This window comes from Trichechus manatus, unplaced genomic scaffold (assembly GCF_000243295.1).
Source record: "Trichechus manatus latirostris isolate Lorelei unplaced genomic scaffold, TriManLat1.0 scaffold00073, whole genome shotgun sequence".
Classification (NCBI taxonomy): Eukaryota; Metazoa; Chordata; class Mammalia; order Sirenia; family Trichechidae; genus Trichechus; species Trichechus manatus.
The window spans coordinates 12047880-12063371 of NW_004444009.1; the positions used below are offsets into that span (position 1 = coordinate 12047880).

At 37.8% G+C, this 15492-nt stretch overlaps 1 non-coding gene across 1 annotated transcript; it reads right to left on the reverse strand.

The window, feature by feature from the left end:
• Positions 1–6574: 6574 nt before the first annotated feature.
• LOC111821256 (U6 spliceosomal RNA) lies at positions 6575–6681 on the reverse strand. The gene has a single exon (XR_002824711.1). It is a non-coding gene; the product is annotated as a U6 spliceosomal RNA (small nuclear RNA).
• Positions 6682–15492: the final 8811 nt, after the last annotated feature.

The following is a 15492-nucleotide window of genomic DNA, read 5'->3' on the forward strand; positions in this document are numbered from 1 at the left end:
TGGGAGAATATCCTTGTCTCTTTTCAGCTTCTGTGTCTTTGTTTCTTGGAGATCTCATGTGGTATGGTATCTATCTTCCGCCATCAGTGCTTTTTTGCTGCTTGCTTAATCAGCTCTTTTAAATCTCAAAAGAGATTGACTTAAGACACACCCTACACTAATACTGCATCATTAGCGTAACAAAGAAAGCCCTATTCCCAAATGGGATTTTAACTACAGGTGTAGTAGGATTTCATGATAAATGGAGAAGATATAAGTTGTTAAGGATTTCATTTTACTTGTATCCCCAATCAATGCCCATGGAAGCAGCAGTCAAGAAATCAAATGAAGTATTGCATTGGGCAAACTTACTGCAAAAGATCTTTTTCTGCAAAAGTGTTAAAAAGCAAAGATGTCACTCTGAGGACTAACGTGCGCCTGACCCAAGCCATAGTATTTTCAATTGCCTCATATGCATGCGAAAGCTGGATGATGAATAAGGAAGACAGAAGGATACTTGATGACTTTGAATTATGGTATTAGTGAGGAATATTGAATATACCAGGGGCTGCCAGAAGAATGAACAAATCTGTCTGGGAGAGGTACAGCCAGAATTCTCCTTAGAAGTGAGGATGACAAGGCTTCATCTCACGTACTTTAGACATGTTATCAGAAGGGACGAGTCCCTAGAGGAGGACATCATGCGTGGTAAAGCAGAGGGCCAATGAAAGAGAGGAAGACCCTAAATGAGATGGATTGACACAGTGGCTGCAACAACAGGCTCAAGCATAACAACGATTGTGAGGATGGCACAGGACCAGACAGTGTTTCGTTCTGTTGTACATAGGGTTGCTATGATTTGGAACCAACTTGACAGCACCTAACAACAATGCACTAGGATTTACAACACATATTTTTGGGGGACTCAATTCAACCCGTAAACACTTTACTTTTCAACCTTTTTGGATCCTTATATTAGAATAGTTAGATTTTGTTTGTTTATCTAATCTAATAATGCTTATGATTCTCTTTTAACTAGACAATAAAGTTTATTTACAGTTAATGTTATTTCTCATATACTTTAGTTTAAGTTTACCATCTTATTTTGTGCTTCCAATTTTTCCCCATTATTCTTTTTTTCTTTTTTCTCCTCTTTTACTTTCTTTTTTTATTTTTTAAAAAAATATTTTCTCGCTCCAATAATTTGGATGTTACACATTCTATTTTTATGATTTGATTGGGATTATAACATGTGTCCTTAATTTATCAAAATCTAGTCTTAATAAGTACATTCACCTTTTCTTGTTTTTATTTGTAATAAACAATTTATTTTATATTCTGTATCTGCTAAGTCCAATATCTGAAGTATTTGTGGGTCTAATTTATACATTTCAATTGTGAGGTTATGTTCATTGAAGGTTAACTGTTGGAATTCTTTGAGGCCTAGGTTTAAGGTTTATTACTTTGGAGACCATTTGCCTTTGAAGCCCTGGTGGATTAGTGGTTAAGAGTTTGGCTGCTAACCAAAAGGTCAGCAGTTTGAATCCACCAGTCACCCCTTGGAAACCCTCTGGGGCAGTTCTGCTTTGTCTTATAGGGTCACTATGAGTCAGAATCTACTCAGTGCCAACAGAACTGGTTTTGATTGGTTTAGCCAGTCTGGGCTTAGGATCAGCTTGAGACCGCTTTAACTTATTATTGCATTTCTTAAAACTTTTCAGATAGTATGAATTCCATCTACATTCTTATAAGGTGATGTCTTAAAGGAGACCTTTATATTTCTTCTTTCCTTCAGTCCCAGACTAAGATATGCAAATCTCCTTCTGTCTTTGTAAGAAACTTTTTCCTAGTTTATCCATTCACTGAGATTGGGCTTTAAGTATCACAGATTCATGCAGTGGTCTCAGATGTACTTTCCCACCTTACGCAGACACCAGGCTGTTTCTTGTTTTCTCTAGGAAAAGCCCATTGAAATGGAAGCCCCAGATTTCCAGTGATGATGAGCAGGTGTCCTCAGGGTAACTGGCTGCTCAGTACTCACTCACCTTATCAGTTGGTGCCTTTGGTCCTTTTTAACTTATGAGGGTTTTCTTTACTTTCATGCTACCTCTTACATGTACTTTGCATTTAAAAAGATATTTAAAAGTATTCCACACAGATTTCTTGGGTGCTTTGTACCTGGATGGTTTTTCAAGATATCTGGTTTAAACATTCTCAGAAACAGAAATCAAAGCCTTCATTTTATTTTACACTCAACTGTTAATATCACCTAGAATGCTTTGCTATTAAAAGAGAGATGCTGTCCCATGGCAAACTAGAATTCAGTTCAATTCAAGGACGAACTTTCTGTTAGTCAGAGTAGCCAGAAGATGGAGGATGCTGAGGAGGAGATAGTGAATTCTTTGGATGTTTTAAAGTGCAGAAAAGATAAACTTTTGTTAATTTTCAAAGACAATCCATACACCATGGACTGAAGAATGGAGAGATAAGAAGCATGGACATTTGTTAAAATGTTCAAACAATTCTTTGGTATTAGTAGTTGTCTTGATGGTGAGTGTTGTGGTAGGAATGCATCAATATCTGTCGAATAACTATTAAACGTGGTACATACTGTACCACAAATGAACATGAATTAAAAAAATTTATTCCTCATTAACAATCTTATTGTGGTAGGTATTGTTATACCTAATTTACAAATGGGGAGAGTGAGGTTTAAGAAAATAAATTTCCTAAGGTCATAAGTTAAGTGACTGAGCTAGAGTTCAAACTCAAGTCAATCTGCTTCAAAGCCAAGGTGCGTTCCTCTACACCATGCTGCTGAGAACGCTTACAATAAGGCAGTGGAGAGGGATAAGGCTGTCATAACCATCTCCCAAAAGTTGTTGAGTAGATTCCTTCTTGCCCTTGCTTTAAGCTCCTTCCTGTTTCTCTACTTAATTCCCACGATTCAGATTTTTAATTGCTCTTTGAAAAGGAGAATTATACACACCCCCAAATTAATTTTGGCTAAAAAAGGAGAGCTTCCAAGTACATGCCACTAGGGGATCACGTAATGGCATCACTTTGATTTTTACTGCAAATTCTTAGGGATAAACATGGTAGTAAATATGCTATCCTGTTTAGCAATTTTAATATTCTCTGCAAGCTCTTTAGGTCCTGTCACCTCGACACATATGGCTGCTCTTTGTGTGGGAATGATACCTCCATCCCAAAGGCCTGCTCTGCCCAGAGAATCAGATGCTGCTGGGATGGGAGTCTGGATGGATACTCCTCATACTCAAAGGCAGACAGTTGGGGAGGCAGCTCTATGAAGGAATTACTGTAATGCTGGTTAATAAATAGTTGGACTCCATTTTTGATGTTTGAATGCTGACAGCTTTTAAGCCCCGCTACTTCCTTCTGTCCCACATATGGGCAAGCTTGTAAGAAAGCCAGGGTGCTTCCTTCACTGGTGATGATAAGAGGTTCATACCACACAAGCCCTGACCCTCACCTCAGCCCCACTTCCTAATCACCATTAAACCTCAAGCCGATTGCACCTCCTTGCTCTCTCTTAAGCCATTTTGAACCTGCTTGGAAGCATGTCCCATTAGTCCCAGAAAACCTCATTATGTGAGCGATAGACCTTTTCATATCCTCTTGATATGTGTGTGTATTGCATCTTCAGTCTTGACATCTGACCCAAATTTTGGGTGAGGGGATCCATCCCACCTCTGTAGGTAAAGCAAAGATTGGACAAGAGATGACAGGGGCCTAGGTTTCTGAATCATTGATTGTCTTTACCAGCCACTGACAATTCTGCAATGTTCCTGAAAGCAGTGTATGCAAAGGGCAAGGTCAGAGAAGTGCCCGTTTTGGCACCAAACCTCCATGCATTCTTCTGGTATACCACATGAACAACTCCATTTGTCTGGGCTGGAGGCAGTTTAGTACCAGGAATAAAGGCAGGTTGAGCCCCTGAGCCTCTTCGTCTCTAAGTCCATACTCAAATATCCATAGGCCAGGGAGGGCATGCAAGCCAGAAAGAAATAGCTTGAGATAACATTTACTCTAATATCTAGAACTTCTCTCCCCTGCATTTTCAGGATGGGAACTCTCAGGCATAACATATTCTGAGACCCTGTTACCTATTTAGACTCTTGGAAATAAGAGAGGGTGTGAAAAAAGGAGAAATAGATGAACCTCCTCAAGCAAGAGAGAAGAGAGAAGAAAATGTTGACCACAATCATAGTATTATGACATAATGGAAGTCCTGACTATGTCCAATCCCCAAAAATCCCCTTTCTAGTGTTAAAGAGGGGAGAAGTGGAAGAAAGGGACAGTATACATTAACAAATGAGTAGATAAGGGCATATTTTTCCAAATTACACCATGCCAGATTGATGAACGCTTAAAAATAGAGAAAGTAAATTTTAGAATAAAGATAGTTTTACTTCTTCTTTTCTATCTAGATGTCTTTTACTTCTTTTCTTTACCTAACTGAGCCTGGCTAGGACCTCCTTTGGAGCCCTGGTGGTACAGGACCTCCATTACAAAGTAGGAGTGGGGAGAACAGATATACTTGCCTTGTTCCTGATCTTGGGAGAAAAATATTTAGTTTTTCACTATATAGTGTAATGTTAGCTCTTTGTCAGTGAGAAAATTTCCTCCTAAGTTTACTAAATGGGTATTGAATTTTGAAAAACAATTTTTCTGTAACTATTTTCAGCTATTAGTATTATCAATTACACTTATTTTTGAATATTAAACTAATCTTGCATTCTTGGGATAAATGCCATTTTTCATTATGTATTAACCTTGTTATATATTACTGAATTCAATTTGCTTGCATATTGTTAAGAATTTGTGTACATAGTTTGTAGTTTAGTTTTCTTAGAATTACTGCCTGGTTTCAGGATCAGGGTAATTATGGCCTCTTAGAATGAGTTGGAAGTATTCCGTCAATTTCTATTTTGTAGGAGAGTTCATGTAAAATAGATGTTATATCTTTCTTATATTTTTGGTAGAATTCATCAGTAAAGTTGTTTATGCCTGGAATCTTCTTTATGGGAAATTTTTAACTAGAAACTAAAATTTTTTTGATAGGGGGCTGGTCAAGCTATTTATTCCTGAGTGAGTTTTGGTAGTTTGTGTCTTTAAAGGAATTTGTCCATTTCACTTAAGTTGCTGTGTTTATTGACAAAGTTTTCACAATATTTGTTTATTCTCCCTTTAATATTGTGAGATCTATAGCTCACAAAAGAACTGATGCCTTTAAATTGTGATTTGGTGAAGAGTGCTGAATATACCACGGACTACCAAAAGAAAGAACAAAGCTGTGTTGGATGAAGTATAACCAGGAGGATCCTTAGAAGCAAGGATGGTGAGACTATGTCTCACATGCTTTAGACATGTTATCCGGAGGGATCAGTCCCTGGAGAAGGACATCATGCTTGGTAGAGGATCAGTGAAAAAGAGGAAGACCCTCAACAAGATGGATTGACACAGTGGCTGCAACAACAGACTCAAGCATAACAACGATTGGGAGGATGGCTTAGGACCAGGCAGTGTTTTGTTCTGTTGTACATAGCGTTGCGATGAGTTGAAATGGACTCAATGGCACCTAACAACAGCAACATAGCTATGTTCCTCGTTTCATTCCTTATTTTGGCAATTTGCCTCTCTCTCTTTCTCTCCTGATGAGTCTGTCCAGAGGTTATGAATTTTTATTGATATTTTTAAAGAACTGGGTTTGGTTTCATTGATTTTCTCTAATATTTTTCTGTTTTCTATTTCATTGATTTTTGCTCTTTACTATTCCTTCTGCTTGTTTTGGGTTTGTTTTTCTTTTTCTAGTTTCTTAAGATGTAAGCTTAGATTAGTTATTTTGAAACTTCCTACTTTTCTAATGTAAGGCTTTTAATGCTATATATTTCCCTCTAAGCTCTGCATTAGTGTTAAAAATTATTTTTTATATGAAGTCCTTTCATTTCTTTTTTTCCAGTTCAATATATTTTCTATTTTCCCTTGTGATTTATTCTTTGATCTATGGGTTGTTTAGAAGTGAGTTGTTTAGTTTCCAAATATTTAGGTGTGTTCCATATATCTTTCTGTTATTGAGATCTAATTTAATTCCATTGTGGTCAGAGAACATTATTTGTATTATTTTCATCCTTTTTAATTTATTGACTTGTTTGCATTGGTAAATATTTAGTGTGTGCACTTGAAAAGAATGTGTGTTCTGTTGCAGTTTGAATAGAATATTCTATAAATGTCAGTTAAGCCAAAGGGGTTTATAGTGTTGTCCATGCCTTCTATATCCTTATTTATTCGTTGTGTCAATTATTGAGAGAGCACTGTTGAAATCTCTGATTATAATTGTAGATTTGTTTATTTCTTCTTGTAGTTTTGTTTGTTTCTGCTTCATACATTTTGAAGCTCTGTTATTAGGTATATAAACATTTAGTATTGTTATTGCTCTCTTCATGAATTGACTTCTTTATCATTATGAAATGATCCTCTTTATTCCTAATAATATTTCTTGCCTTGAAATCTACTTTGTCTGATATAAATATAGCCACTCCAGCTATTTATTTATTTATTTATTACTTTTTTAAAAAAAAAGGAACACTTCAAGAATTTGTGTGTCATCCTTGTACAGGGACCATGCTAATCTTCTCTGTATTGTTTCAATTTTAGTATATGTGCTGCTGAAGCAAGCACTCCAGCTATATTTTGATTAGTGTTATATGGTATATCTTTTTCCCATTCTTTTACTTTTAACTTATATTTAAAGTGGTTTCTTGTAGGTAGTATATGGTTGGGTCTTTGTTTTTTATCCAATATGACAACCTCTGCATTTTAATTGATGTTTTTAGACTATTTACATTTAGTGCGATCGTCAGTATGGTTAGGTGTATGTTTATCATCTTGTTATTTGTTTTCTACTTGACCCATTTGTTACTGTCTTTCACCTTTATTGACTTCCTTTTTAATTAATTGTATATTTTTATGATTTAATTTTATCTCTTTTATTGGCTTGTTAGTATACCTATTTGTTTTGCTTTTTTTTGTTTTTGTTTTTTAGTGGTTACTCTAGGGTTTATATTATATTATATATTAAATCGTCTCAGTTTTTGTATGACTGAAAAGCCTTTATTTTGTGTTTTTTTTTTTTTGAAAAAGATAATTTCACTGGGTTTAGAATTATAGGCTAACAAATACTCTTCCCATCCCCCGAGCTTCAGTTCTTTAAAGATGTGACTCCACTGTCTTCTGACATGCATTGTTTCTGATAGGATGTCTGCTATCTTTCTTACTTTTGTTCCTCTGTATGTAATATACCTTCCCCTCCCCCCCTTCTTTTTACTTATTTTAATATTTTCTCTTTATAACTAGTTCCCAACAATTTGATGATTATTATGTTCTTTGGTATGGTTTTCTTTATATTTCATCTGCTTAGAACTCATTGAGCTCAGATCTGTGAGTTTGTAGTTTTCTAGTTTTATTATAAGTGAAAGGATGTTGTCTTAGGCCAGGGTCTCCAGAAACATATTCTGAGATTGAGAGTTTCATGAAGGATTTTTATTGGCGTGTGCACTCAGGAACAACACCTGAGAGAAGTGGGATCGGGCAGAGGAAGAATTTTAACTATAATGCAGTTAGAAGAGAGACCCTGTCAATCCCATAAGGAGCTCTCGAGCTGGAATGGTCCTTCAGAGTAGTCCCAAACTGAGACGGGTGGATAGTCCTTTGTACCCCACATTGACTGATTATTGGGCATGGACTACCCTCAGGAAGGTGGCATAGCTTTGGATAAGAAAGCTTCCTTTGGCTAAGAATCTTTTCTGCAGAGAAGTGGAACTGTAAGTTGTCAGTAGACAACACTCCTGCCTTACTGTTGTTGTTAGGTGCCCTCCAGTTGGTTCCGACTCATAGTAACCCTATGTACAATAGAACGAAACACTGCTTGGTCATATGCCATCTTCACAATCTTTATTATGCTTAAGCCCATTGTTGCAGCCACTGTGTCAATCCATATCTTTGAGGGTCTTCTTCTTTTTTGCTGACCCTCTAGTTTACCAAGCATGATGTCCTTCTCCAGGGACTGAACCCTCCTGATAACATGTCCAAAGTACACGAGACAAAGTTTCACCATCCTTGCTTCTAAGGATCATTCTGGCTGTACTTCTTCCAGGATAGATTTGTTCTTTCTTCTGGTAGTCCATGGTATATTCAATATTCCTCGCCAACATCATAATTAAAAGGTATCAGTTCTTCTTTGGTTTTCTTATTCATTGTCCAGCTTTCACATGCATATGAGGTGATTGAGAACACTATGGCTTGGGTCAGGCACACCTTAGTCCTCAAAGTGACATCTTTGCTTTTTAACACTTTAAAGAGATCTTTTGCAGCAGATTTGCCCAGTGCAATGTGTTGTTTGATTTCTTGATTGCTGCTTTCACGGGTGCTGATTGTGGATCCAAGTAAAATGAAATCCTTGATAACTTCAATCATTTCTGCATTTATCATGATGTTGCTTATTGTTCCAGTTGTGAGGATTTTTGTTTTCTTTATGTTGCGGTGTAATCCATACTGAAGGCTGTAGTCTTTGATCTTCATCAGTAAGTGCTTCAAGTCCTCTTCACTTTCAACAAGCAATGTTGTACATCTGCATAACACAGGTTGTTAATGAGTCTTCTTCCAATCCTGATGCCGCGTTCTTCTTCATACAGTCCAGCTTCTCGGATTATTTGCTCAGCATACAGATTGAATAGGTATGGTGAAAGGATACAACCCTGATACACACCTTTCCTGACTTTAAACCACTCAGTATCCCCTTGTCCTGTTAGATCGACTGCCTCTCCGTCTAAGTACAGGTTCCTCATGAGCACAATTAAGTGTTCTAAAATTCCCATTTTTTGCAATGTTATCCATAATTTGTTATAATCCACACAGTCGAATGCCTTTGCATAGTCAATAAAACACAGGTAAACATCTTTCTGGTATTCTCTGCTTTCAGCCAGGATTCATCTGACATCAGCAATGATGTCCCTGGTTCTGCATCCTCTTCAGAATCCAGCTTGAATTTCTGGCAGTTCCCTGTTGATATACTGCTGCAGCCACTTTTGAATGATCTTCAGTAAAATTTAACTTGTGTGTGATATCAATGATATTGTTTGACAATTTTCACATTCAGTTGGATCACCTTTCTTGGGAATAGGCATAAATATGAATCTCTTCCAGTCGGTTGGCCAGGTAGCTAACTTCCAAATTTCTTGACATAGACAGTGAGCACTTCCAGCACTGCATCATTTGTTGAAATATCTCAATTGGTATTCTGTCAATTCCTGGAGTCTTGTTTTTCGCCTATGCCTTCAGTCCACCTTGTACCTCTTCCTTCAGTACTATCAGTTCCTGATCATATGCTACCACCTGAAATGGTTGAACATCGCCCAATTCTTTTTGGTATGGTGACTCTGTGTAATCCTTCCATCTTCTTTTGATGCTTCCTTCGTTGTTTAATATTTTCCGTGAAGAATCCTTCAATATTGCAACTCTAGGCTTGAATTTTTTCTTCAGTTCTTTCAGCTTTAGAAATGTTGAGCATGTTCTTCCCTTTTGGTTTTCTGTCTCCAGCTCTTTGCACATGTCATTATAATACTTTACTTTGTCTTCTCCAGCCACCCTTTGAAATCTTCTGTTCAGCTCTTTTAGTTCATCATTTCTCCCATTTGCTTTAGCTACTCAATGTTTAAGAGCAAGTTTCAGAGTCTCTTCTGACATCCATTTTGGTCTTTTCACTCTTTCCTGTCTTTTTAATGACCTCTTGCTTTCTTCATGTATGACATCTTGATATCATTCCACAGCTAGCCTGGTCTTTGGTTATTACTGTTCAGTGCATCATATCTATTCTTGAGATGGTCTCTAAATTCAGGTGGAACATACTAAAAGTTATACTTTGGCTCTCATGAACTTTTCTTCAGCTTTGACTTGAACTTACATATGAGCAATTGATGATCTGTTCTGCAGTCAGCCCCTGGCCTTATTCTGACTGCTGATATAGAGATTTTCCATCTCTTTCCACAGCTGTAGTCAATTTGATTCCTGTGTATTCCATCTGGTGAGGTTCACATGTATAGCTATCGTTTATGTTGTTGAAAAAAGGTATTTGCAATGAAGAAGTGTTGGTCTTACTAAATTCTATCATCTTATCTCCAGCATCGTTTCTGTCACCAAGGCCATATTTTCCAACTACCGATTCTTCTTTGTTTCCAACTTTTGCATTCCAATCACCACTAATTATCAATGCATCCTGATTGCATGTTTGATCAATTTCAGACTACAGAAGTTAGTAAAAATCTTCAGTTTCTTCATCTTTGGCCTTAGTGGTTGGTGCATAAATTTGAATAATAGTCATATTAACTGGTCTTTCTTCTAGGCGTGTGGATATTATCCTATTACTGACAGATGAATGAGGACCTGCCTTACTACTGAAGGGTAAATCTAGACAGTACACCAAAGCATTCCACTACGTAAGTGCTTCCTCATGTAATACGTAATAAACTTGAAATCATCAGTGCTGGAGGTGGTACAGACTCTCAATTTCTGCTGCATACATTACTTCTATTACTCTTTTTGGCACTTCCATCAACGATGGTGTTAGATTGTTACCCAACTGTTTAATGTATATAAGTATTATCTTCTCAATTAACTTGTAAACATTTAGAAAACAGGGTAGCATCTTTATCACTCTATAACCCCCATAGTGGCAAGCATTGTGACCATTTACAAAGGGATCCTTAACCCTGGAAAAAACATTTTAGATCCAAACTCCTCATTTTACAACTGGGTAAATTGAGGCTGAGAGAGGTTGTACAGCCAGTAAGTGTCTGACCTGAAACTAGAACCCAGATCTCTCAACCTATAATTCAGTGCCCTTTTCACTCTGTTTGACTATATCATAATAGGTTTTCAGTAGCCAATTAATACATAAATATAATTGAGTATTTACTACTACCTTTAATTAATAAATATTTCCAAGCAGACTTTGTAAACATGAGTGGTATAGCCATAGAGATTTTAAGGGAAGCTAGGTTTTAAAGAAGACTTAAGGATCTACTTATACAATAAATCACTACACACACACACACACACACACACAGAGTAAAACCCGTGAAAACTGAAACCTGTGTAAAGTGGAAACCTATCAGAGAAGGAAAACTCAAATATTTTCTGCTAAAGCAAGCGATAGAAAAGTGGTAAGACTGTACTCTGTCAAAGGTGGAAACTTGAGAGACAAGACTGTCCCGACAAGTTCTGGCTCTCATATACATAAACTTTTAAGTGCTTGTATGCATAAGAAAAGACTATAAGAATATACTTTAAAACAACATATGAACACTGATTATCTCCAGGTTATGGGACCAAGAGTAATTTTTTTTTTTTTACTTGCAGTTAAAAAATGTTTTTTTTCCTTTTACAACAAACATAGCTAAATTGTGTAATTATAAATAAAACCAAATCAAACACCTAGTATAATTAGCCATTCTAGGATTATATTGCTCTACAGCATCCCTGTGATAGGGAGCTTTTCATCTCTGTAGATACCCTAGTCCATCTTTGGACTGCAGTGCCTCTTAGAATATTCTTTCTCATATTGAACTAGAATTTGTTTCCCTAGAGTTTTTTCTTTTCTTCTCATTTATCCACACAATGGAAGTTTTATTTTTATTTTACAGGATAGCTCTTCAAGACATATAAAGAGATCTAGCCAATTCTCTTTCCAGTCAAACATCTACCATCCATTTCTTTTCTCAACTCCAGGATATTTGGGGATGTCCTTAGCCATTGAGGACCACCCCCAATCACACCCTCAACAGATCCCTGGGAGTTCTAGTCATTGAAAGATTGTTATTTAGATCCAGGGTGGTCATTGCTGGGTTATTTTTTCATTGAGTGTTAATCCAGTATTCAACATGTGCCTTGCATTGTACTGTGGTCTAAGGATACAAAAATAAATGTTAATATGCTTTCCCTGGGATTCACAGTTCGGACGGAGCAGACTTATGACATATGATAGACATGTATCTAAATAAAGGCATAAAAAGAGATCAGTGAAAGCACAGAGTAATGACCAGCTTTCCCTGAGGGACTGTGGAAAGCCTTCCAGAAAATGTAGCATTAGAGCTGTGCCTTGAAGGGAAAGAATGAGTTTGCCTTGATCCAATACAGAGACAGGCTGAGGCCACCACCTTTTCCCACAGAAGCTTTCCTTTTCCAAGTATAGTGATGAGTTCCTTAGTGGCTCCTGCCCAGGCACAGAGTTTGTTGAATAGTTCACTTCTTGAACAGGCTGATGAATGGAGATCTGAACATGGCAAGGATGTGAAGCAACAGGGAGATGCTATAATCTGATAGATGGAGCTCTAGGCATTTTCTTCCCTTTGTTCCCAATTTGAGCAAAGCATTTTCCCTAAAGGAGGGTGAGAAACTAAAGCCAACTTTTCCCACAGTACTTGGTGAATCAGATTCAGCTCACAGTGTGGCATTCAGTCAGACCCTCTGTACTAAGTATGTCAATCATTTTCTTCCCCATGCCACATTATTCTTAGAAAACCTGCCCATCCACAGTCTGGAATAGGTGTATTATGGATTGAATTGTGTCCCCCCAAAATGTATGTCAACTTGACTAAGCCATGATTCCCAGTATTGTGTGATTGTCCACCATTTTGTCATCTGATGTGATTTTCCTATGTGTTTAAATCCCATCTCTATGATGTTAATAAGGCAGGATTAGAAGCAGTTATGTTAATGAGACAGGACTCAATCTTCAGGATTAGGTTGTATCTTGAGTCAGTATCTTTTGTGATAAAAAAGAGAGAGGCAAGCAGAGGGACAAGGGATCTCATGCCACCAAGAATGAAGAACCAGGAGGGGAGTGCATCCTTTGGACCTGGGGTCCTTGTACTAAGAAGCTCCTAGACCAGGGGAAGATTGATGACAAGGACCTTCACCCAGGGACAACAGAGAAAGAAAGCCTTCCCTTGGAGCTGGCACCCTGAATTCGGACTTCTGGCCTCCTAGACTGTGAGAGAATAAATTTCTCTTTGTTAAAGCCATCCACTTGTGGTATTTCTGTATGAGCAACACTAGATCACTAAGACAAGGTGACTCTAATTATCATGTGTCTCTACCTCTATCATAATAATTGTACTAGCGTAGACACATGGACCTAGCTAGCCAATAAATGGCTCTTGGCAGGTAATATGGAATGGGAACACAGAAACTGAGCCATTAATCTGGGGAACTGAGCTTTCCATCAACTCGGCATTGATACCACCATATCAGGGCATTCATGGTAGATCATATGAAAGTGGATGTACAAGGACAGAAACTGGTCTATGGAGAGTGAAGAATAAAGAAGACCACATAGAAACTTGAGGTGGAAAGAAGATAGAGGAAGGAAGAGAGAGAGAGAAAAAGTTTCAACTTCCCAATTCCCATAAGACCCACTGTAATTTTTTTTTTACAATTTTGTCCCGTGAGATTTCCCTGGGTCCTTAAAATAAATTTCATTTTATTGAACTTAGCTTGAGTAAGTATCTTTTCCTTGCAACCAAAAATTTTCTAAGACATCTCATTTACTCAGTTTACTTCTTTAACTCATGTACAATGGCCAGTATAATTAGTTTCAACTAATGGTCCCTTCTCCATACCTGATGGTATCCTGCCCTAGAAGCAAGAATCTCCTTTGAGAGAAAAACTAGTTTCTGTTGGGACTGGTATTTGACTAATAAAGATTCATGATGTCAGTTTGGAAATGTGATCTTGGCTGTTCCTGCCTACTTTCTGCTTTCTTCAAATCTGTTTTATCTCACATTAGTCAGGAACCAAAGGCAGCTGGTGTCAGGAACTCACTGTAGCTTTAATAATTGTAGTGTCTCCCTGCTCCCCTTGGCTGGAGGCTGAGAGGACTGTTTCCTCAAAAGGGTAATTCCTGAGTCTTGTACTGCAGTGCTTGAGGCATCAGAGTAGTCACCTACCAAGTAGTACAGAGATGTAGAAATATGCTCAGTGTCCCTTGAGACAGATTTAATTTTATTTCTCCTCAGCCCAGGTGGTTTTAATTAACTTGTAAGTATTTATTGAGCATCTACTGTGCATTAATTTTCTCTTCTTTCTTTCCATTATTTGTTCCTCCTGTGATTCTTATCCCTCAATTTATGTTCTGAGAACATTTTCTTCTCTGCTACTCCCTTGGGTGACTGACTCATTTCTCTATTTTTTACTGAACTTTCTCAAAGAGCTATACTCACTTGCTGCCTCCACCTCCTTAACTTTTACTAACTCCTTATCTCTGTCCCATCTATCTTATCTTCCCCCATGATGGAATTTGGTTCTCTGAGTTCCCCTGTATGCCTACAATAAATATTTTCTTTTTTTCTTAAGTTAATTGAAATGACTTTCTGTTCCTTATAACCAAACAATTTCCAAGACATTCTCATTTACTCAGTCCCCCTCTCTGACCCCTGCTCAATGACTAGTATGCTCTGACTCAGGGTGTGGTTTCCTCAAGCACCCATGGGAACAGGGATTTCTCTGTTAAAGACCCAAGGGACCTAGGAATACCCAAATCGTGTCTAGCTTGGGCCATGTATTCTCCCTTGATGTTTCTGAGGTGGCTGTACACACACATAGCAAATGGGAAACCATGAACCATTCTATTATTGATTGAGCTAGACTTAATACTTCATTACAGGGATTTATGGTAAAGTTAGTTGGAGCATGGGCTTGGGATCAAGCCCAAGGAGAAGCTCTTTCCAGCCAATCTTCAAACTTGAGTGGAGCTCATTTAGTTCTCCTGAGACAGGAAGCAGAAGAAAGGGCCAGTCAATGGTCTGAAATCTGACCAGTGAGATCAGCATTTGACCCATTCTCTCCTGGATCCTTGGAGGGGGAGATCAAGGAAAGGGATGGTGGTGGAGACTTCATTCCTTATTGAGCCATCAGAGTGAATTAATTATGAAAATTATTTTCCTGTAGGGTGTAGAGATACATAGGTAGGTAAAGTGGAGGAGCAGTGTCTTCATTTAGTTTGATGTCGTTGTTGTTATTATTAGGTGCCGTTGAGTTGGTTCCAACTCATAGCAACTCTATGTACAACAGAACAAAACACTGCCCAGTGCTGCACCATCTTTACAGTTGTTGTTATGCTTGAGCCCATCGTTGCAGCCACTGTGTCAATCCATATGTTTGAGGGTCTTCCTCTTTTTTGCTGATCCTCTACTTTACCAAGCATGATGTCCTTCTCCAGGGACAGAACCCTCCTGATAACATGTCCAAAGTACACGAGACGAAGTTTCGCCATCCTTGCTTCTAAGGATCATTCTGGCTGTACTTCTTCCAGGATAGATTTGTTCATTCTTCTGGTAGTCCATGGTATATTCAATATTCTTCGCCAACAAGATAATTAAAAGGCATCAGTTCTTCTTTGGTTTTCTTTATTCATTTTCCAGCTTTTGCATGCATACG